The following is a 25,225-nucleotide window of genomic DNA, read 5'->3' on the forward strand; positions in this document are numbered from 1 at the left end:
CAAAAAATCTTACCGCGTTATAGGTGAAACCGCGTTATATCAAACTTGCTTTGAATCACAGGAGTGTGCAGCCCCGCCCCCCTGGGGCACTGCTTTACTGCGTTATATCCGAATTCATGTTATATCGGGTCGTGTTATATTGAGGTAGAGGTGTATATAAAAGGTTGTTACAAGGAAGAGGGGGGGAAATTGTTCTTCTTAACCTCTGAGGATAGGACAAGAAGCAATGGGCTTAAATTGCAGCAAGGGCAGTTTAGGTTGGATATTAGGAAAAACTTCCCAACTGTCAGAGTGGTTAAGCACTGGAATAAATTGCCTAGGGAGGTTGTGGAATCTCCATCAATGGGGATTTTTAAGAGCAGGTTGAACAAACGCCTGTCAGGGATGGTCTAGATAATACTTAGTCCTGCCTTGATTGCAGGGGTCTGGACTAGATGACCTCTTGAGGTCCCTTCCAGTTCTATGATTCTTTGAATTCCTCACCAAGGAGGGTTCCACAGTATGCAGAAAAAAAAGCAGCAGCCACACATATTAATACATCTCTTTTCTCTTGTAGGGTTAGTTGGTGCAAAGAAAATCCGGAGGACAAGTGGATATGGAAGGGAGTATGAAGTTCTTCGTCCTTTGAGGTATTGGCTTTTTGGAAGTAGGTATTGCGAACAAGCTCTGTAGGGCCCTATAGGGCTCACAAGTAGAGATGAATGTTGAGACCAAGGTGTAGTTTTTCTCATTATAGATTTTATCCGCTCTGGATATGTATTATTCTAAGACTCTATGGGACTCGGGCTGGACTATAGCAGCAATGACTAGAGAGGCTCAGCTTGTCTAGAGTCCTGGGTAGCAATAGAACAGGTTGGAAGCTACTTCCAGAACCAATCATAACCCAGAATTCAGAGACAAAAAGGTTTAGTTTTACTTTTGGTTTTAGTTGTTGTTGTGTTGGAATGGAGCAGAGAGAGAGAGAGAAGCATCACAGCCTGGGAGGTCCCCATTAAACTTCCCATACCTACCCAAAAAGAAACTTTGAATTCTGTTAGCAGTTACTGGGTTGTTGAAGGGAATTAGCCCAGCAGAGACCGGCAGCCCAGGAGGCTGAGGACTGATTCCAGGTAAGTCTACCAAGAGCCATCCTAATTTTCCATTTGACTCCAGACCGGGGAACCTCAGGATGATACTGCTCTTTTCAGGTGAAGACCTCCTAAGAAATCCCATGTCTCATTATTTTGCTTGTGAGTTTTAAGCCAGCCAAGAATTATAGCACTGCAACACTCAGCACAGAATTGATTCTCAACTCTCTATCTGCCTAGGCAGGTGCTGAGAGGGAATGGGGTGGTAAATGTTGGAAGGGGGAGGGTTTAAGGTATTGTTGCTATTTTATTATTCTAGTTACTCTTATTCTTTCCTTACCCCTTATCCTTATCTCCGTACCTAATAAAGTCCCCCTTGTTGCTGTATTGTTACTTTGGACATTGTGATCGGTAGATATTTTATTCCTTATGTATTGGACTACACTCCTAGTATATTATTTGGTTGTAACCATTTTCTGAAAGGGCAGCAGGCTGACTAGGTTGCCAAGATACAGAATGCAGGACCCGTACCTCTTGGTTGAGAGAGAAGAAGCTGCTCCAAACAGCAAGCAAGACTTAAGTCACACTTCAGGGTTGGGGTCACATGTGGACAAGGGGCCAGCAATGAAATTTAGATTCAGATTCAGATGCAGACATGAACATGACCCCAGTGTTAAAACATTCACAGATCAGCACTGTTGGTGCTGTAGCATGATTTCCATTAATTGTGTCATCCAGAGGTAATACATATAGAAGTGACATCACATCACAGGTCATTCATTGGGTATCCTGTGTTATGTTGGGGTACTCGAGTTCTCTCAGTGTATAAGCACTATCTCCCATTTATACTTCTTTCCCCCCCCCATCTAGTTTCCAGGTACTTAGACAAAATTGAGTAAAGAAGCCTCTACCCTTTTTGCAGGTTGCAGTGCTTTTAAAGCTTTAAAAGCTTTTTTGCTGAAAAGGTGCCTATTTTCTTATCATTTTTTTTTCTGGAAAAAGGACATCATTTGAAGTTCCTTTTAGGCAGCTGCATTTCATTGTGATACATTATGCCAGGGCACATCACTCACAGGAAGATTTTATGGAGGAAAGAAATGCCATTTTCAGATGCCCCCACTCACTGCAACCTTTGAAATGTGGTGGTTTAACAAAAAACCCTACTTTACCAAAAGCATTATGAAACTTGTAAAACTGTATAATGATTGCATCTTCCTCGATTACATAAATGTTACTGCTTAAGGAGGAATATAGAACTTAATGTGGAGAACTTAGTCATTCTAAAAAAAACCCTGATGATTTTCACCTTTACTGGTGTGTTTTGAATTTTTTTTTTGGTTTTGTTTTGTTTGTAAAATGGTTCTGTGCAATTTCTTATGGTTACTGTAAGATGAGAAACAGGCTGAATTTAAATGAAAATGAGGTGCCTAAATGAAAGGTGACACCTGAATTCCAATAAGAAGCACTGTACATTTCCATTTTCTCTGATCCTCCAGAACGCATAAGATTTCACCTCTTCACCTTTGAACAAGATTGCACTAACTTTGATCTTTAGTTTTGTTCAACTCCACAGAAGGAGCTGCTTGAAACATGTTATCATTTAGATGTTCTTTAAAAAAAAATGATTGAAAGCTGTGCCCTGGACTAAAAGCTGTAGATTTTGACATGAACATAGGCTTTGAAGCTAATGCATTATCAAGAGCCGTTTCTGTACATAACAAAACACAGATGTTTAATGATTTTCACTGGCTTTTTAACATTTAATTCCATTTTATTCAAACATTTATCTGTAGTAATGATGTATTTAAAATATTTTGCCCTTTCTCTGTTTTTATTCAGACGTCTTTGCTTATATACTAAGACTGCTATTTGAGCCTCAGTAATATCATGATATCAATTCATGATACTGGCATTTAATCTATTATAATTGCTATCTAAGTAAAACAATAATTTAGGTTCTTGATTTTTCTTCAAGATCAGGGAACAGGTAACAGGACAAAATGTGAAGTATGAAATTGTCAAGAAGTCACTCTTAAAGTAGCAAAAATACAGATAATGCCAAAATAGAGATCGTCTCATTCATTGGCATGGTCGTTATTATGCTACTACAAGCCAAATATTCACCTGAATGTTTAGGTACTTTGAATCACAGATAGCATTGTTTGGAGACATTCCTCCTATCTCTTGCTGTAGAATTGTTGCCAGAGTCAGGAAGATTTGATTCAAGCTTAATTCTAGGAGGGGGCAAATGTTTGAGGTTGTGTTAGGGAAGTTATTTTATTGTAAACTGGTTTACCCACAGTTATCTCTGTGGCCCTGTATTGAGTCAGAGTGGCCTCCCTCCAGAGTTTGATAGCGAAGGAATGCTACCTTCCCCATGGTAGGCAGAGCCAAACCCACCCTGCCCTCCTCACTGGAAGTACCAAGGCAGGACAGGAAGTATCAAAGGAGGGCCCCATAGCTCAGTTGGGGCTGGAACAGGCAAGGAGGCGGACGTCTCTTCTAGGTCAGTGGTTTTCAAATTTTTTTTTGGCAACCCAGTTGAAGAAGATTGTTGATGCCCACGACCCAACGGAGCTGGGGCAGAGGGGTTTGGGGTGTTGGAGGGGCTCAGGGCTGGGGCAGAGCATTGGGGTGAGGGCTGAGGGGTGGAGCCAGGAATGAGGGGCTTGGGGTGCAGGAGGGGGCTGTTGGCTTGGCGGGGGTTGGGGCATGGGAGGGGTCAGGGCTCTGGGTGCAGGCTCTGGGGTGGGGTGCAGGAGGGGGTTCCAGGTTTGGGGGGGGCTCAGGGCTGGGGCAGGGGGTTGGGTGCAGAAGGGGGTCAAGGCTCTGGGCTGAGGGTGCAGGCACTGGGGTGGGGCTGGGGATGAGTGGTTTGGGGTGCAGGAAGGGACTCTGGGTTTGGGGGGGGCTCAGGGCTGGGGCAAGTCAGGCTTCTAGGCAGAGACGCACAAGCAGCTCCATGTGGCTTTCGCCCGCAGGTACCACCACCACCTCGCAGCTCCCATTGGCTGAGTGCAGAGCCGGTGCTCGGGGTGGGGGCAGTGCATGGAGACCCGAGGCCCCCCCACCTAGGAGCAGGAGCTGCTGCTGGCCACTTCTGGGGTGCAGCGTGGTGTCAGAACAGGTAGGGACTAGCCTGTCTTAGCCTGGCAGCACCGCCAACAGGACTTTTAACAGCCCGGTCAGTGGTGCTGGCCACAGTCGCCATGACCCAATGCCCTCCATTCTGCGACCCAATACTGGGTCGCCACCCGCAGTTTGAAAACCACTGTTCTAGGGAGCCACATCCTCTGCAGGATCCTGGATCAGCAGCCGAGCAGACCAGCACCCAACTGACCTAAGAGGCAGAGGACTCTGAGGAGTTGTGAGAAAGTATGCTGCCTGACTGCGAAGCAGTGAGATGGAGCCCAGTGCCAATGGAGCTGTCAAGGCTGATTCCCCACTCTGGCACACAAGGACTCTAAACATTAATACTGGCCACTCCAGGCTTGTATTAAACTTCCAAGATTACAGCTTTTCTCTGACCTTGGATTGGTAGATGCTGCTACCACGCAAGTGCAAAACCCCTTTGAGAACTGAGGAAGGTGCACTTGGAAATTCCTTCCTGTGGGGTACCCTCAAGCCCTTTCTTTCTCTCTTTCTCTCTCTCTCTCTCTCCGCCCCCCCTCACACTCACACGAAGAGCTGAGAAGAAAAACAAAGAAAATCAGCTGTTGCCACTAGATAATTAAACATGTGCACAAACCTCTTAAGATACAATAATCCAATTCTGTTCTTAAAAAAACATAAATTTTATTGAAAAAAAGAAGAAAATACATCTGGGACTTAGGCTTTTGCTAGATTAAAAAAAAACTATAAGAATAGCTCTCTTGAGGTTCAGCTTAAAGCAAAACAAAAGCACCTGGGGTTACACAGAGGAGTCCACAAGCCATAAAGAAATAAAAAGAGATAAACCTAATCGCTTCTTCCTAGACATTTCCTGATCTACTTACATATCTGGGGTTTCAAATGAGTAGTTTCTAGGTATGATTTTTCATACCTGGCCCAAGCTTTTCCCCAAGGGAAGTCTTATTTCAATTTTAAAAAGTTCTAGCCTTCCCATTGGCTCTTTTGGCCAGGTGCCCACTCAATTCCTTTTATCTATGCAGCAGAAAGACTTTTTAACACTTTTTACAGGTAGAGCAATTAGAGAACAGCTACTAAGAAGAATTTTATAGCTACTGGCTGGTTGGGTGTCCATAAAAGAGAGTTACCCCCCAACCCCTTCATTTATCACAGGAGCCACACAGGCTGAGTTGGGTAGGAAGTAGCCCAGGGGAACCAGACTTTGGTCCAGTTGTGCTGCCAGGAAGCAAGGCAGCGTGTTTGCGTTTTCCTGTCAATACAGTGGCAGGACCACCCGTCACTAACAGGCTCCCCCAAGACCCTCTGCCACTGACCCCCCAGCTGCTATCCCCACATCTGGGTTGACTGGCCACTTCCCCTAGCCAGAAGGCCTGTACCTGTTGATTGCTGTCTGCTCCACACAGGAGGCTGTGGGCTATAGACTGCTTGTTGCTCTGTCCCAACCAGTGGGTCCATCTATTGTTGCCTGCAGTAGTTAGGTGGAGTTGTCTTCCTCCTCACTTTAAAGTGAGGGACCATTATAGGCCCATTCAGCCCTTGTCCTCTCTGAGGCCTGGTCTACACTAAGAAGGGGGTTCGAATTAGGGTACGCAAATTCAGCTACGTGAATAGCGTAGCTGAATTCGAAGTACCCTAATTCGAACAACTCACCCGTCCACACGCGGCGGGGTCGAACTCCGCGGCTCCCCCGTCGACTCCGCCAACTCCTTCTGCCGAGGTGGAGTACCGGAGTCGACCGCGGCGCTTCCGGAGTTCGAACTATCGCGTCTAGATCAGACGCGATAGTTCGAACTCCAAAAAGTCGAACTCTCCGCGTCGAACCGGCAGGTAAGTGTAGACGTACCCTTAGTCTACCACCAAGAGCACCTATTTTGAGGTTGATTTTAGTACTAAGGATGCCCATCACTACAGTTAGATCAGTTGGCAGATGCTGTCACTAGGTTCCGAAGTCTCCATTCCATGACCTCTGACAGTGTTTTCTCAAGGTGCAGGGCTCTTTCCATGCAATTCACTTCCCTTGGCAGCTGTTAGATCCAGATTAATAGCCATATTAACTTTGTTTAGCGTTTGATTCCTCTTGTTTTATTCCAGATTAATAGCCACATTAATTTTATTTAGCATTTGACTCCTCTTGCTCTATTCTTAGCTGTGCTATGCAAACAGATTTTCTCCCTACTGGTCTCTCATTTTCTCTTAATGTAAATATCAAAGATTTTTACCTCAAAAAGATTTAAGACTCAAATGACAGAAATTAGGAATTGCAGAAAATTGATAAGAGAAGCAAAGAGACACAAAGAGAAATCTGTGGTCAGCAGAGTTAAGGACAATAGGGAGGAGTTTTTAAAATATATTAGGAACAATAAGAATCCTAACAATGATATTGGTCCATTACTAGATGGATATGGTAGAATTATCAATAATAATGGAGAAAAGGCAGAAGTGTTTAATAAATATTTTTGTTCTGTATTTTGCGGGAAAAAAACAGATGCTATAGTCTCCTTGTAAGGTAATGATAACACTTCTCATTTCACTAGTATCTCTGGGATGTTAAACAGAAGCCATTAAAGTCAGACATTTTTCAATCAGCAGGCCCAGATAACTTTCATCTGAGAGTTTTAAAAGAGCTGGATGAGGAGCTTGCTGGACGATTAATGTTGATTTTCAATACATCTTGGAGCACTGGGGAAATTCCAGAAGATTGGAAGCAACCTAATGGGTAAATTTTTCAAATGGGTTAAAAAGATGATCTCAGTAATTATAGGCCTTTGAGCTTGACATCGATTGGAAGCAAGATAATGGAGCAGGTCTTGATAAAAAAAGAATTAAGGAGAGTAATTAATGCAAATCAACATACATTTATGGAAAATAGATCTTGTCAAATTATTTGATCTCTTTTTTTATGATGAGATAACAAAGTTTGGTTGATAAAAGTAATAGTGTTGACATAATATACCTAAAAGTCTAAGACATTTGACCTGGTACTATGCAATATTTTGATTAAAAAAAACCTAGAATATCAAATTAACATGGCATACATTAAATGAATTAAAAACTGGTTAACATATAGGTCTCAATAGCTAAGTGTAAATAGGGAATCATCATCAAGTGAGTGTGTTTCCAGTGGGATCCTACAGGAATTGGCTCTTGGCCCTACACTCTTTAACATTTTTATCAATGACCTAGAAGAAAACATAACATCACCACTGATAAAGTTTGCAGGTGACACAAAAATTAGGAGAGTGATCAATGATGAAGAAAACAGGTCACTGATTCAGAGCAATCTGGTTCACTTGGTAAACTGGGTGCAAGCAACCAATATGCATTTCAATATAGTTAAATGTAAATGTATCCATCTAGGAACAAAAAATTTAAGCCATACATATAGAATGAGGGACTGTATCCTGGGAAGCAGTGACTGAAAAAGATTTGGGGGTTATGATCGATAGTCTGCTGAACATGAGTGCCCAATGTTATGATGTGATCAAAAGAGCTAATCAGATCCTGGGATGCATAAATGGAATCTCAAGAAGAATTAGGGATGTTATTTTACCTCTGTATTTGGCGCTTGTATGGCCGCTGCTGGAATACTGTGTCCAGTTCTGGTGCTCACTATTCAAGAAGAATGTTGTTAAATTGGAGAGGGTTCAGAGAAGAGCCCCGAGAATGATCTAAAGGATTAGAAAACATGCCTTATAGTGATAAACTGAAAGAGCTCAGTCTGTTTAGCTCAGCAAAGAGACGGCTGAAGGGGTGACTTGATTACAGTCTATGCATACCTACATGGGGAACAAATATTTGATAATTGGCTCTTCAATCTATCAGAGAAAGGTATAAAATGATCCCGTGGCTGGAAGTTGAAACTAGATAAATTCTGGCTGGAAAAAAGATGTACATTTTTGACAGGAGGGTAACTAACCATTGGAAGAATTTACCAAGGGTCGTGGTGGATTCTTCATCACTGATAGTTTTCAAATCAAGATTGGATGCTTTTATAAAACACAAATTCTAGGAATTATCTTGGGGAACTTATGGATTGTGTTAGACAGGAATTCAGACTAAATGATCACAATGGTTCCTTCTGGCCTTGGAATCTATGGTTTCATGAAAAAATTTTTTTAAAAGAAAAGGTCTGAATATCATATCTGGTCTGAATTTCTGGAAAAATCTATTCTACATAGACACCATTCATGTTGTTACGTAGGGGAATAAGAAAAAAATCTTACTTTTCTCAAATGTCCATCTTCTTTCCAGCAATTCCTGTTCTCCCTTGAGCCTTTTGCAGAACACCATGCCAGAGACCTAGTCTCCAGTATCAAGTGTTTCATTTCATCCTCTCCCTTTAGTCTGCCAGGACACCATCAGTAATACTTTTGATACTTGATCTGTTCCTCACTACCAAAGGTATTTGCACAGATATGCATTCTCTGAAGGATCCGATGGTTTCTTATTAAGTGTAATGCCCATTGCATCATGCCCAAATCCATTCAGGACTGGATTTGCTGCTTTGTATAACAGGTTAGGTTCTGTTTTTCCTGTCCGATTGTTATAATCTCACAAGTTATTTTGAAAGTGTGCTTACCGTCTTCCAGTCCCACCTGCCCATCTTGCTTCCTCTCACCAATGAGCCCCACTTGTGAGCTGCTTCCATGCTGACCAACTTCTCTTGGTGTCTGATCTATTTATACATAGTTGTTCATTATTCATCTATCTACTCTACATCTACAAAACCTGGTGTCAGGAGCTACCAGCACGTTTCAGATGGCTAGTAGCAGATTACAAAGGTCAGATTGCCTTCTGGGCTTGGGTACTGGCAGTGCAGAACCTTGTCAACTGCAACAGAAATGATGGAATTTCAAGACATCTCACCAAGCATGGAATTCCCAGTACCACTAATCAGACCCAAGAGAAAATCAGATCATTGGGGATGATCTACAGGAAGACAAAATAGTAGATATGGGCGGGGGGGGGGAATCAGTGTATTGTCAGTTTTGTGAGTAAATAGACCACATTATGAGAGACTCTCCTAGTGCATGTCTGCAACATTTAGTGGATACAATCTTGGTGCTCAGCATTGTTATGTCCAGAAAATGCCTTTGGAAGCCAATGAGACCAAGGCTGACACATCCAGAACCTTAGGTCCCAAAGAACTCTCAAGTGTCAGCCTGTTCAGAGACATGCAGCCTGATCCACTCTGGTAGGCAGTGAAGGTAGAGCTATGACCAGGCAGAGCTAGTAGAGCCCCAGGCAATGGATTCAGCATTAGACTCTGTAGCCTGATAAAAACAGTCTGGTTCTTGTGAAACATTTCCTGATGGGAAATCCTTCCATGAAGTACTGCTATTGCCATTAAAAAATTCAGCAGTAGTGACAAAGGTCCCTTCCAGTTCTAGGAGATTGGTATAGCTCCAATTATTAATTATTATTATTATTAAATATCTTAAAATTCTTGAGATTTTCAGCCTACGTTCAGGGCTAGCATCTATTGAGCAATGTGAGTCAGTCTCCCAAATTAAATAAGATTTACTTTTCTTTTTCAAGGAAAATGCAAAGCACACAACATTTAAATTGCTACAATAATGATTACCAACATTAGCACAACATAAACATGACAAATTAAAATACATTGGAATATTAATTTCCCCAAGTACACACGATTTAATATGTATGTATATGCAAGGATCCACTTGTAAGAAAATAGAGCATATTTTGGCGATCAGTGATCATATTCCCATAACATATTTCCTTTAAAACACTATTATCCATAATTTTAAGAGTAGTTGATAGTTAAAAGCTGTCCTTATTGTCACACTAAGGAAGTGAAATCTACACTTGTTAGACTCTTATTTCATCCTGTTTCCCATAGTCTCACCTTTTAGCCTTCTCTAACTCTCATGCCTGTAATGAACTCCATTTAGCTTCCCTGAAGTAGGATCTTGTCTTTATTAATCACTGACCTCAGCAGCATGAAGCTGCATAAGAGACCAGGTTAAATTTTTTCCCTTGGGTTTTCAACTTACTCCAGCAGTTATAACTTCTAAGAAACTGCAGAACCAACAAGTATAAAAGATCAGGAAGATAGCTCCAAAAATAATGTTTAAAAGATGTCTAATTCATTGTACTCAACTTTCCACTAGCTGCCAATTACAGACTGACAGGTGAATTCTTAGGAAAACGTTAATGAGTTTAAATCTTTAGATATTGATTGTCCAATGCTATGTTCTCATTGACCAGTTAGTCTTTTTTCCTGTTTCAATAGCTGTGGACAAACTTCTAATGGTGAACAGCTGAGAGCTCATGGCTGAAATCACATTTAAAATAACTGGAAATTACTACACCTTGGTCTAACATGCAGCAGAGTAGCTGCCCCCACCAGCCCTGTTGTGTGACAAAGCCTTTTTCTCTACACATGCTTTGCTCCACAAAGAAGAGCTAGCAGCTTCCTGTTACCTACTCACTGCCTTTCTTCACAGTCTGATGCCACCTATTTTACTGCAAATGATTCCTTCTCTTAAAACTTCAAGTTTGTTTTCTTTCTTTAAGAACTGTTATTCCTGGCATTGTGATTCACAGAAAAATTCTGCTGGGTTCTTTCATTCAAAGTAAAAAAAAAAAAGCTCTTTGGTTTATTTTGCAGGGTTTTTTAAAACATACTCTAATAGTAGCATTAAGCGGAGTCAGGATATGGGACATTTCTTGGGTGCTAGAAGGCATTAGAGCCTTCCCCTCTGCCTTGCCCCAGGGTCACCCAGGGGGGGGGGCAAGTGGAGCAATTTGCCCAAGGCCCCAGCCTCCGCAGGGGCTCCCAAGAGAATGGCTGAGGCTCTCGGCACGACCCCGCCCCTCTCCCGGAGCCTCAGCACATCCAGGAGCTTCCCTGAACAGCTGCAGCGTGTCTCCGGCGGGGCCTGAGCTCAGCCCCACTCAGGAGCTCGCAGCCCCTCCCCCTTACCACGAGGCTCAGAGAGGGGAGGAGCTCAGGCCCCGCCGGAGGCAAGCTGCACCGCTATTCAGGGACGCTCTTGGATGGGACGTGCTGAGGCTCCGGGTAATAGGGGGAGCCGGGGGTAAGAGGCCGGAGGCAGGGAGGTTGGATAAGGGGCAGGGAGTCCCAGGGACAGAGAGGGGGCAGAGGTTGGGGGGGCAGTCAGGGGACAGGGAACGGAGGGTTGGATTGTGGGCATTCTGAGGGTCTGTCAGGACTCAGCGGCGGGGTGGATAGGGGTCGGGGCAGTCAGGGGACAGGGAGCAGGGGTGGGGTCCTGGGGTGGTGGGGGTGGGGTCTCTGCGGGATGGTGAGGGGGCAAGGAGCAGCATGGGTCAGGGATTCTGAGGGGGGTGGGCAGTTGGGGGGCAGGAAGTGGGTGGGGGTCAGATAGGGGGCGGGGCTGCGAGCTGTTTGGGAGGCGCAGCCTTCCGTACCCTAAAGCTCATTCAGCAGTTTGAGGCTTGCAGAAGAGCCAAGCTGTTAGCTTTTCCATTAGGGCTACCATCCCTTTCACTTCTCAAATGCCAAATTATAGTCTATATTTAATTTCAGTGCCATAGGGAGATTCATGTCAGGGGAGGGTAGCTCCATTTAAAATTAGCCACTGGGGGAGGGATCACATAAGAAGAGCAATATCCTACACCACCTACCTCCTTCCCAACCCTACCAATGAAGACCCACCCCTCCCTGCATTCCCTGAGGCTTCAGAGGGGTTAATTTAGTGGTTCTCAAACTTTTGTCCTGGTGACCCCTTTCACATAGCAAACCTCTGAGTGCAACACCTCCCACCCCCTTATAAATGGAAAACACTTTTTAAAATATATTTAACACTATTATAAATGCTGGAGAGGCAAAGCGGGGTTTGAGGTGGAGGCTGGCAGCTCGCAACCCCCAGTAATAATCTCGTGACCCCCTGAGGGGTCCCAACCCCCAGTTTGAGAACCCCTGGGTTAATTTAATTTTACCACCCTGTGTCCATTCACATGCATGTGCTATTTTGAGCATTCAGTTTTCACAACATAGGCTCATCCCAGATTCTGGAACAAGCTCAAATGCTCAGTTCGTGGAGTATGTACATAAGTTATAGTAAAGACAAACCCACAGTAACCGTCTCCAGTTTGTGAGGGACCCCATGGAGCCAGTCTCTAGGAAACAGACAAATGCATGGAGGTTAAGTCCATTAATGGCTATTAGCCAAGATGGGTAAGGAATGGTGTCCCTAGCCTCTGTTTGTCAGAGGGTGGAAATGGATGGCAGGAGAGAGATCACGTGATCATTACCTGTTAGGTTTACTTCCTCTGGGGCACTTGGCATTGGCCATTGTCGGTAGACAGGATACTGGGCTGGATGGACCTTTGGTTTGACCCAGTATGGCTGTTCTTATGTTCTAAGCTAAATGAACCCAAAGTTATGGAGACAGATATGAGTCAAGGAAGCCAGCAGAGTATCAGAAACCTGGAAAAATCTCTGACTGGATGGGCTCAGGCATTTGGTCACAAGCTGAGGTGGTTCAAAAGTTTTGGATTTTTTTTAAGCAGAATTTTTTTTATTGTTTCTTTAAACAATCAAACACAGCAAGCAGCAAATATTTGGCCACAGACTTCTGAAACTCCAAATCATATTCAGGTTTTTTTAATTAAAAATTTAGCTTTTCAATTAAAAAAAAAACACAACAAATTTTGAAGGAAAGCAGACATTGTCCATGATTTTTTTCTGCTTTTTAAAAACCCCTAGTTTTCAATCCAAAAAAAGTTTTGAATGAAAATATTTGTCCAACCCTTTTAATGAGCTTTAGTGCCTTTTAGCACTAGCTGATGCTGAGAACCAGTGAGACCTTGTAAAGAAGTTTTCTTCAAACTGGGTTTGTGCCGAGATGCAGAAGGTTTATTTTTCCCAAGGCCACCCGTGGTGGGGGAGCAAGTGGGGCAATTTGCCTGGGCCCTGCAGGGGCCCTCATGAGAATATAGTATTGCAATTTTTTTTATGGAAGGGGCCCCCGAAATTGCTTTGCCCCAGGCCCCCTGAATCCTCTGGGCGGCCCTGCCTTGCCCTTTGTTTAGTCATTTATACCTCTGCAAAGTGGGTATAAAATCAGAGTGGGAGCATTCTACGCTCACTTTGCAAGGTGTAAATGATCACACAATGTACAAGGCAGTGCAGACTCAAGGCCACCATGTTCCACAACGTATACAAGGATATGTACAACAGCCAATTAATGCATCTTGTGTTGTGTCTTATTGCCTGTCTGGGTAAGATGAAATGCTAGTGGGCACCATGCTTTGTTTAAAGTCAGTTAAAGGCCATTATACCACTAGAAAGTGATAGTCGCTCCAGTGAAGGCTTTCTGAGATTCCTTGGGAACCTGCAGAGCGAACAAGAACTTTGGCACAGTGTTTCCTGGACTTGAATCCAAAATAACTTGTTGAATTTTGGGGGTGGGATGGAGGGAATGGATTGTTTTCAGTAGGCCCGAGGATAGTGGAATCCTATGTAGAACTGAATGGAATTCTTAGTTTTCTGTTTTCTTTTCCATATTTAACATCATGCAAATATCTGCTTAAAAACATGCACACACTTTGCCACAGATTGTCACTCTGCCATGGGTTCAGTCTTTATTCTTCTGTCACCCAATATTTTCTTAAGGAAATGCGTTAACATTATCCTGCACTGCACTCCCTTCAGGCACAGCCCAACATAGTTCTAAATCAGGGGTGGGCAAACGTTTTGGGCTGAGGGCCACATCTGGGTGGGGAAATTATATGCAGGGCTGGGGCAGGGGGTTGGGGTGCGGGAGGGAGTGCGGGATGTGGGAGAGGGTGTGGTGTTCAGGAAGGAGCTCAGGGCAAGGGATTGGGACAGAGGAGGGGTGCAGAGTGTATGAGGGGGCTCAGGGCAAGGGGTTGGGGTTCAGGAGGGGTGCAGAGTGCAGGAGGGGCCTCAGGGCAGGGGTGCAGGAAGGGGTGTGGACTGCAGGAGGGGGCTCAGGGCAGGGGGTTGGGGTGCAGGGTGTGGCAGGGGGCTCAGGGCAAGGAGTTGGGGTGCACAGGGGTGCAGGGTGCAGCAGGGAGCTCAGGGCATGGGGTGGGGGTGCAGGAGGGGTGCGGGGTGTATGAAGGGGCTCAGGGCAGGGAGTTGGGGGGCAGGAGGGGTGTGTGGTGCAGGCAGCGGGCTTAGGGGAGGGAGTTGGGGGGCAGGGTGGAGGAGGGGTTCAGGCTCTGGCCTGCCGCCGCTTACCTAAAGTGGCTCCGGGGTGGCAGCGGCACACACGCGGGCAAGGGCAGGCTCCCTGCATGTCTGCCTTGTCCCCGGCCCCATGCCGCTCCAGGAAGCACTGCGGCCCTTGGGGGAGAGGGGGCGGAGGGCTCCGCATGTGCTGCCCTTGCTGTGCCTCCAGGTACCTCCCCCGAAGCTCCCATTGCCTGCGGTTCCCGGCCAATGGGAGCTGGGGGGGCAGTGCCTGGAGGCAAGGGCAACTCACGGAGCCCTCTGCCCCCCTGCCTGGGGGCCGCAGGGACGGGGTGCCAGCCGCTTCTGAGAGCGGCACAGGGCCCACGGCACCACGGGGGGCAATCCCGCCAGCCGGATCCAAAGCCCTCAGGGGCTGGATCTGGCCCACGGGCCGTAGTTTGCCCACCTCTGTTCTAAATTGACAAGAAATATAATGGTGAAAATGGCTGCAAATTTTATAGGTCTCAATCTTGCGAAGTGCTGAGCACTCTGGCCCCAAGCTATGATTCAGAAAGGTACATGAGTATGTGCATAACTTTAAGCACGTCCCATTCAAATAAAGGGGACTACTCATGTGCAGGAAAGTATGTCCATGCTTGTGTTTTTCTGGATCATGGCCAGGGTGCTGAGCATCTCACAGATTGAGCCCTTAACAAAAGCTGTAAAGAGATAAAAGAAAACTATGGTCACTCCTGGTTACTCAGAACATGAACCAGCTTTTTAAAATCTGCTTTAGATGATGTAGGCATTTTGTGTACTACAGCAAGACATGAATTATAAAAATGCTAATAATAATGTAATTCAGTCAGGGTGCCCTTGAAATTAGACCCCTTACTGAGAGGCTGTGCTGTGTAATGATAATACTCTGCCATTTGTTTCACACATTTAACACTTCAGAATGGGAAATTTTGTTTAAAACAAACAAACCCCCAAAGTACCAGGTGTTCCAGTGACCTGAATGTTGACTTTAAAAGAAGACACAATGGGATTTTATGTCAGGGTCAACAGCACAAATTAATTTGTGTTATTCTGCTGTCACATTCTGCCTCATCCTACATATGAACAAGACCTATGACTTTTGCATTGTTAGGGTACAAGTATTTTTCTACATGGGGGAGCTTTCAGGGTAGAGGTTTTGAACCCACTGCCACTAATCCTCAACTCACCCTGAAGTAATTAGATTCTTGCTTGAGTAATTTGAATGAAAAATGCTGCATTTTTATTGGTGCAGGGAATGGGAATTAACATCTTTAGTGCACTAGTAGGAGTAGAAAGAAGAGTGATCTTGATAGCAAAATAGAAGTCTGTTTGGCTGTTAATTACATCTCCGGTGCATTTAATGACTTAAAACAAACAACCTTCCCCTGTATATTTGTATTCATTATACTTTTACATTTACTTAAACATATTAATGATCAATGTGACCCAAGTCCTTGTTTACAAACATTTAAAACTATTTCAAATTATAATTTACTCAAAACAGACTTTTTTGTCTCATTATAAATCCCTTCTTTTTTTTTTTTTTTTGCTCCTTGACTTCTGAGTTGCAGCTGTAAAGATGGCAGGATGTCAGTGCCCCCAAAATTGAACCTGTGATTTGTTTTTCATTGATTTATGGGCTTGTAGTCAATAAACTTTATAAAGGAAAGTATCAGACTGACCAATCAATCAAAGATAAGCAGATTCCTGTCCTTTAAAAGCATTTCACCCCAGTAAGAGAGAGGCTCATTCATCTTTTGCAAGCACTCTTGCAGCTTATAATTGAGAGAAAATTCATTGCTGACTACAGGCAGTTTTGCTATAAAACTAGAGTTGCATATGAGCTGAGATTTTTAAAATTCATGACACTGGTAGCCTTCACTGCCATTTGAAAGTTGCCATATCATTTGCAATCTCAAAAATGTTAGGCTGTCTCTGCATATTCTTGCCAATTGTTTCTCTTTCTACAGGGTTTTCAAGGCAACACTGCTGTTTTAAACTCACATCGGTATGGACTGTCGTTCTGCAAAATTAGTATTTGTCTTCTTTTATCAATCTACAAAACAAAACATAAAAAAGACTGTGTTCCCATTTGTTCTTATAGTAGCTTCTGAATTTTCTCTACAAATAAGGCAAGTGTTATCATGCATGTTTTGCTGTCAGTAGCACAGATGGTGTGCATATGCAGATTGGTGATTTTCTAATCCATATAGTGGCACTTGGGAATATATGTAAGTATTGTAATAATGCATTAGTCAGGAGTGATGTTGTAACACACTGAGATCATACACATAAATCTAAGACACCATGTCTAGACACTCCAGGGAAGATGGCATGCCATGGGTTAGAGCAGGCATTAAGGGAGTGCAATATTTCAAATATGATGGGAATATAATGCAATTTGCAGACTTTAATAAAACCATTGGGGAATTAATTTCAGTAAGGGAACATTCTCTCCAAAAACATTCATATTCTTAGTTTGCTTCATGGATAATCAGAATGAGAAACTCTTTACCTGTTATCTCAGGCATAAACACAGTATGATATCTGTGAATTGTGCTAGATCTTTAATGTGCCGAATATGAAAATAATCCCTTTATAGGTAGTGCTTTTGCAGTATAAAACTGCATTATGCAAACAACGCACAGACAGCATAAACCTTGGGGATTCAGAATCTGAAGAGTTTACAAATTAATCTTGTAAGTGTTGGTTTGTGCATGCTCAGAGAGGGCACTCAGCTGTAAAACCTGACCAACTGAACCTGCAAAGTTTTAATTAGTAGCTTTTTGATGATAAAGTATTAAATTAAGATGTGGTATTTATACTTGCTTTGCATATATGCCCCCTTTCTGCTGAAAAGTTATAGAATATTTGCTACCTTGGCTGACTTTGGCTATTTTGCTGCTTGTATCGCTCTTGGCATATAATTTTAATACACCAACCACTGTTTAAATTTCTGCCAGTTGATAGCTACTCACAAGCAAGTAACTTGCAGTACCATTCCAGCAATGCGGTGATAAAAATGTCAATTTAAACCTGGTCAAGGATGACAATCATAAGTATTTTCAAGCAGCGAACTCAAATTGAATACATAACACGATAAAAGGAGTTTGCTTTTGGCCAGTGAAATACACATTGGAATTTAAGAGATTCTTATAACAGTAGTCCTATCAGTTAGATCCCCACTTAAAAGTTGTCTTAAGTAATAGCTCCATCAACACAGCTAGGCCATGTCATTGGAAAGTCTGACATAGAGCCTTTAACCCACCTGAAGATTTTAAATTAAAATTAACACACACCTGGTCACAATATCAAGTGAAAGTTTGTGTGCCCTGCCCCCCAGTACCAGCACATGGTTCTAGTTTCTGGGGAGACTCTACTAGGCCTTGTTAGGTGTAGCTCATTAAGTGTTTCTTACAAGTATCTTAAGTGAAGGATACATTCACACATCGGTCTGCATGATGTTTTTACTCAACCCACAACAAGATTTCACTCAGCTCAGTGAATTAGAGAGAAAATACTTTGGAACCTGTGGCCATGTCTGCAGCAGCGCCGTCGTACCGATACAGCTGTGCCACTAGTGTGTGTGTGGTGAAGACGCTTTATGCTGATGGGAGAGAGATCTCCTGTTGGTATAAAAAAAACCCACCCCCCCATGAGCAGCATAAGCTATGTCCACTGGAGAAGTTTTGCCGACACCGGTGGTAGTATAGACATAGCCTAAGTCTGAAACATTAGTGGCTTAATGATAAATCTTAGGTTTTTAATGTATATTTGTGTGACATTATCCAGGATACAATCTGAACCAATGAATAGCTGTGTCCCCTCAGTTGTCCAACCTGGGGTGCCTTTTACACTGCTTTGCTGTGAGAGCTACCACTCCTGGTCTGCTCACACACACCCTCAGAATGTAAGTTACTCCCAGTTATGTATGAATGCTATAGCCAGCCACTCCTGAATTACACTACAGAGAAACACCAGCAAATTCCTAGTCCCAGACTTTCCCCAGAAACGTATTTCTTGTACTGTCCAGCTCTTTCCTGGACAATACAAGCTCAGATAAAGTCCCTCATTTATTAATAGAAAATGATATGCAGAAATCCTGTTCTCCCAAATGGAGTTTCCTAAACACTTTAGTCCAAACAATGGTTAGATAAAACAGTAAAACAAATTTATTAACTACAAAAGGATAGATTTTAAGTGATTGCCAGTAATAAGGCATAAAAGCCAGAAATGGTTACAAGAAAATAAAAGTACCGGTAAAATGCAACTAATGCCTAACTTAACAAGCTAAGGAAATTCAAAACAAAGGTCTCTCACACCACGTGTTTCAGCAGTCTTATTGGCTGAATGTCTTTCAGTCAGGATCCCTCCCCCAGTCCAATGCTGCTTCCTTGGTTCAAGGGTCATTGATGCTGTAGCTAGAAAGAGAAATGGAGGCATCTGCTCTCCTGTTTTATAGCTCTTTCTCTTCCTTGAGAATCATCTCTAGCTGAGGTTCAGGAGACAGAAAGTTTGTGTAGAGATGAACCCCCACCTGTTTCTTTGTCAAGATGTAGATTTTTGCCCACACCCTCTTTCCTGCCATAGAATAGCCACTTAACCAAGTGATGATCCATTCGATTTTATTGGCACCTGAACGAGGTGACAGCTAGCCTTTTGTCTCTGGGGAAGTGGTTTGCGACTGCTTTCCAGACTTGGAACATGTCCTAATAATATCTTACAGTAGAATCTTGTAACTTTACATACAATATTGCCACACATATTTTACCAGGACAATAATGATCAGCAAATTATGAGTTTTCAAATGATATCCCCACATGGCATACTTTGTACAAAATTTATCATAGTCTCATAAAAGGGGTGAACATAGAGGTATAGACTGTCACAACTTGTTTCACTGGAGGGATATCACTGGAAGGAGAGGGGTGGTGCTGGGAACCCAGAATTGCAGTAGAGCTGCAGGGCCTCCACATGGATATCCATGGCTTCTTGTTAATCTCCTGGGATCTTCAGAGATTCTGGATGGTCCCCGTGGCTTTTTCATTGGTGAACCTACTCCCCCCATTTCCTCCCAAATAATGCAGGAGAACCGCCATGAGGGGATCCTCATGGATATGTCCTTGCTCTAAGACCTCCTGTGGCCTTTGCTATCAGAGGGGCAATTTGGCTCTTTATTATTATATTTACCCTCTTTTTGTCTCTTCCTTCCATCCATCTGATTCTATCTATGCTGCTGCTTTGTTACATATTCATTTCTGTGGCTCTCATTATCACAGTATCTGTGGCTTCAGTAGCATGTTACTGATCATTCTTTAAACTTACTTTTTGCAGTCAAGGCCAGAAATGTATTTTTATCTCAAAAGGTCCTTTTCCTTCTATCTTGCCTTACATTGACACTGAACGTTTGCTGAAATTCTGCTCTGCCTGTGCTGAAATTTTTATTCTATCTATTTTGAATATTGCCTTTCTCTCTTTTATGGTCTTCCTAAAATCCTTACTTTCGAAACTTAAGACTCCAGACGGTCTGAAATTTAATCTGCAGTATTTAAAAAGAATATGTTAACTTGTTAGTTTTTTAATATAATGCTAATACCAGTTCTAGTAAATGAACTGCACCACTGCTTGAATTCCATTAAATGTGGCATTTATGCCAAATGCTAATGATCATAAGAACCAAATCCTGAACCCAGGTTCTACCATGAATAGCATGCCCAGGGTCTGGGCACATATAGGATTAGGGAGAAGAATTCTCTTCTCCATGGAGGCTACTGCAGTCTAATTTCTCATAGCGCCTACCTATCAGATAGACTTCTGCAAGGGGAGGATGGGAGAATCCTTAAAGCAGTAGATCCTGTAGTCTGTCCAGGCCTCTCACCCACTTCCTCACAGAGAGATTGAACAAACCTTGGCTCTATGCCACGCAGATGTAGTCTTTCTCTGCATCATTTCCCTCTGAATCCAGCCCTCTTTGTCTTGAGCAGTAGAATCCCACTAGTTCCACTGTTGGGGGCTCTTCATGGAGGAACTGACATGGAGTGGGGGCTGGATTTGCCCCTCTTCCTGATGTTTATGTATCTAAATATGTTTTGGATCAAAGGCATTGTATGGGCCCAATTTTCCTCTCATGGTGTAAATCAGGAGTATCTCCATAGCGGCCAATGGCATTAAACCTGGTGTAGGTGAGACTAGACTGAAGCTCATAATCAATCAGTGCAATGTAATGTAAATGTACAAAGGAGTTGGAAGGTATTGCCACTGTGCCCATTATCTCCTGCCCTTTCATGCCCACTGTCATTCCAGATGGGAATACAGCCTTCTCTGAGACAGTAATTCAGGTTGTTCCATGCCCTATGTGACACTGCACTCCATATTCTTCATAGAGATATTATTATGATAAGATTCTGACATAGTTATTTTATGCAAGATAAGTCATGTGAGATGTCATTGGAAAAGTTATGATTTGCTGAATATGATTATCCTATTTGTAGGCATGTATCATTTTTGTATCTGAAGTTATAAATATTGACTGTATCTGTATCTCACATGTAGTTACACCTGCGTAACAACCACTAGGCAAAAGTTCTCAGTCTAGATGGCTGCCTGGGAAGGGCCCATTCAAGTTAATGAGCCATTAGAGAGAACAATAGGCCTTAGGAGAAGCTTATCTCCAACCTGGGGATCCTTCCTGAGGATGGTACAGACAGCCTCCGAGTAATGGCGGCTGTGACACTACAGGGACATGTGACCAGGTCACCTGGTGCTGGACTCCATCTTGGGATGTCAGTATTTTTCCACTGCGTAGTGTGGGAACCAAGCTTTGAAACAAAGGGTTCCTGCCATATGCAAAAGCTATATAAGCAGGGGAGTGGCATCATTGTGGTTCTTCACTGATTCCCCCACCCAAGAAGACTCCTAGAAACACCTGAGGAACAAAGACTGAACTGATGGAAGTGTTGAACCCAGGTTAAAGGGATTTTTACCCTGTGAATGGATTCAAAGGTTTAAGCAAGTGCAGCTGTCCTCTTAAGAATCTACAGCCTGTTTGTATCATCACTTAGGGTGAGAATCTACTATTCATAGCCGATCTATGTAGTGTATTAAGCTTAGTTTGTGTTTTTTGTTTATTTGATAGGTAATCTGCTTTGATCTGTTTGCTATCCTTTATAATCACTTAAAATCTACATCTGCGTGGAACTGCAACTGGGTGTGTCTCTACCTTTATGTTTGCTGGTGAAAGTGCAGGGTGGAGTCTGGAGAGAGCTTGGCAGCTTGTCATAGCAGTACAGTGTAAAAGGGAACTCAGGCTAGTGGGTTGGGGGGCTCAGTGATACCCCAGTTTTAGGTGGCACCCTGGCGGGAATCCATCACACCCTAATCATGAGAAATGCAGAAAAGCTAAATGAATTACCATTGTCCTCCTGCAGACATCTTCCTATAGACCGAGAAAGCCACAACGTAGTCACCTTAACCTTGCACTTGGTCTCTTGCCTGATTAGATGAATTGCAGTTTTATTGTTGCTCCCAAACCTAGAGCTCTTACATGATGGCAATACTATGTACCTGAGCTCACCAATGCTTTACACATTTTGTCAATATTGCTTTCTCTATTTTTAAGAAGCTAGAAACGTTAGACCTGCTATCATATCCTATGAATAATATGGATTCTGTTCTGGCTGAAAAACTACTTAATTCCACATCAGATCACCTTGTTAATCAAATATACTATTTAGGAAACTCAAGGCATGATTCTCTACTTCATTATACCACTTTTATATTGTGTAAATGTAAAACTGATGCAACTAGTCAGGAATCAGATCTTCTGAATATAAATGACATCTAACTTCCTACTTTAAAATAATTTTCAAATGTCTGGATTAAATTTACAAATACATAAAATATAAATTAAAGCTGAATCTAAGTCCTCATCTTATCTCAGATATTGCAGATAATATGGGACTATATAATATGAATATGGAATACTACAGAAGCCTTAAATAATGCCATGTGAGTTGCAGTGTCCAGGCTGAAAATAGAAAGTTAATGATGGATTTTCTGCCAAAGCTCTGAATAAACTGGCATTTTTCAATTTAAGTCTCAACGATTAGCCATTTACTTCTGGTTTGCTCCTTTGGATAATTTTATTTTATTTTCATAAATGATTTTTTTAGAAAAAATAAATAATTTTTAAAAATAATTGTTTATCAGATAAATGTGTTCTAGACAAAGCTGTCCATAGACATTTGCATACTGATGGACTGAAATGGCTTCAAACAGATGTGGTTATTTCATAATGGCATGGTTTTTCCATTTTTTTTTTAAAACATCCTTCCTGCGCCGATGTTGGCGCACAGGGCAGAAAATAGTCTCTTCCATTCCTCTCTGTCATTTACTGCTGCTTCCATTTGGATAACTTTTAAAACCATATAATTTACTCGGTCGATGTCAATGGTTTTTAAGCTGTTACCTAAATCTGTGTTAACATATTGAACTTTAAGTTTTAAAACACATTTTCCTGAACTTTCTTTTATAATCAATAAGAAGTACAAAGATCATGGTGCAGTGATGTGTTCTGAAATGAACAATAATATTATAGAATAAGATGACAAAATTAAAAGCTGAAGGTCAGTGTTTCATCCTTTACTTGTGCCATTGTGTTCAAGTGACATTATACTACATATCTATGGGTAGCCCAATTCTCAAAAGTTAGTGCCAAAACCAAAATCCTGTGTTTTCCAATGAGGCAACATTTTGAACACATTCCATGGTGTCCAGTCCCATATTTAGAACCTGAAATCAGCCTTTGGCTCATATCGTAAATTCTTATTTTATGTGCTTAAGTGTCAGTTTGCGTATCCAAAGTTGAGATTTGGGAATCCTATTATAACAAATCTGTTTATTAAATCCTATTATAACAAATCTGTGCGTAAAATGTCTGAAATTAGATCTTGTATGGTCTAGTATGCAATTGATTCATTTCATTTATATATGCAGATGCAACAATGAAAATTGAGAGTGTTGCTTTTTAAGTCTGGGGTATATTATGTAAATAATAATGGGAATGCAATTGTTATCCTCAATATTGAATTTCCAGTCTTTTGTAGGTTTGTGTAACATTGCTTACATGTAACTTTAAAAAAAATTGTTAATTACCTTCACATTTTAACAAGTCAAAATATCACATTGCTCAATTACATTTTATGTAGGGAGGAAACACTGAATAACAGTTATAGGAATTACCTAAGCCTGGATTCTTAAGGAAATTATGAGGAAAAGCTAAGCATCTCTCATTTCTAATTATGAAAATTAGATTTTTGCTAGTATTTTTCCTTCAAAATCTGTTTCATCTCATGGCTGTTAAGCTATGTATATGAAAGAAAAGTAAGCATATTGTGTATAGAACCTAGACAAAAAGTACGCACTTTTGCTTTTCAAGGGAATGCCCATAAGAATTCGTGGTAGGCGTCTAAATGTGGAGTTAAGTAATAAGCAAGTATTGACTTCTGTTGAGATCAATATTGAGATTTGTTGACCTAAAGAGGTTAAAATTGACTGAAGAGTAGGGCAAGTAAATCTTGTAATTGACCAAAAAGCAGAAGTCAATATATGTATTATTATAAACATTTTTCTTTTGGTGGAGATAATAGGGGTGGAATGGTTTTAAGATTTTAAATTGATATGGCCATGATAAGTGTATTGTTTGTTATTTAGCCAATTGATATAGAATTCCTGGCTTTTTTAAAATTATAGCTACACCAGTCATGTTGCAGAATTAAAGCTCGTATCAGATGTCTAATCATAAACCCTTATTTTCATTGTTGTATAACTCAACAATAAAAGATTTTCATCAGATTGAAATTTGACGTGTAAGATCTCTGTGTAGGAGCCATTTTTATCTCAGAAGGGTGAAAGAAGGAATTTGGGGATGAATGGGGGAAAACTCTTTGAGTTTTAAAAGATCAAAGAAAAATCTGTATTTTTAAGATACTCTTTGATGCTCATATAATTCAAAATTGTATTTGTTTTGTTAAACTTTTGCAAACTACTTTCACTCTACATCTATCTTTGTTTCTGTACAAAGCAAGGAATTACTTGATTTAATAAAATGCTGGTAATGCAAAAGTATATGTTCAGTTCTTCCAAACATTACTAACATTAAGTCAGGTTTGATATGCTTCCATTCTAAACATATTTTGTTCTGCATGCTGTATTTTTTTTGTGTGTGCTTTCATTTGACTATCCATCTATATTTTAGATCACCCATTAAATTTAAACTCTGCCTGCTCACATTCTAGTCAATGCATTAGAATTTTGTCCAGTGCTGAAATATCATTCATGGAGTATGCTTTTAAAAACTGAAAACTAACACCCTGAAAAACATTTTAAAAATTAAAAGAATGTCACCATTGTGATTTATAACTATAAAAGCCACAATTATGATAGAATATGAGCAATATCTAACACGTGATACCTCGTTAACCAGCTTTCCAATGCACCTGTTGTGCCTCATCATTGGAGAACACGCTGTGTGACCCATTTCCCACCGTGACTATATATTTCTTCGTTTTTTCAGTGCTTTTCATTTTTTGGCTAGTGAGTTATATTTACATCTACTTGGGTCTTTGCTACCAACACCCGTGCTCCAACTTAACTTTAAAATTTTTACTGCAAACTCCTTTCCTCCATTTTCCCTGATTCTTTTATCAGTCCCCTCTGGTCTATCCAAAATTCTCTTACCAAATTCATCTTCCTTATCCATCATTCAAACTATGTCACCTGCATCTGAAGGCCTCATCCAAAGTCCACTGCAGTCAGGGGAAAGACTCTCACTGACTTC

The 25,225-nt window shown here is 41.9% G+C and overlaps 1 long non-coding RNA gene across 1 annotated transcript in view; it reads left to right on the forward strand.

Annotated features, from left to right (window-relative positions):
* The first annotated feature begins 554 nt into the window (after nucleotides 1-554).
* The window catches only part of LOC123376483, a 68,926-nt gene continuing 44,255 nt past the window's right edge, over nucleotides 555-25,225 (forward strand). The window contains exon 1 of the long non-coding RNA XR_006581805.1: nucleotides 555-629. This is a non-coding gene — a long non-coding RNA (uncharacterized LOC123376483). The remainder of the gene's footprint in view (nucleotides 630-25,225) is intronic.

The sequence above is a fragment of the Mauremys mutica genome, chromosome 8, assembly GCF_020497125.1.
Source record: "Mauremys mutica isolate MM-2020 ecotype Southern chromosome 8, ASM2049712v1, whole genome shotgun sequence".
Taxonomy (NCBI): Eukaryota; Metazoa; Chordata; order Testudines; family Geoemydidae; genus Mauremys; species Mauremys mutica.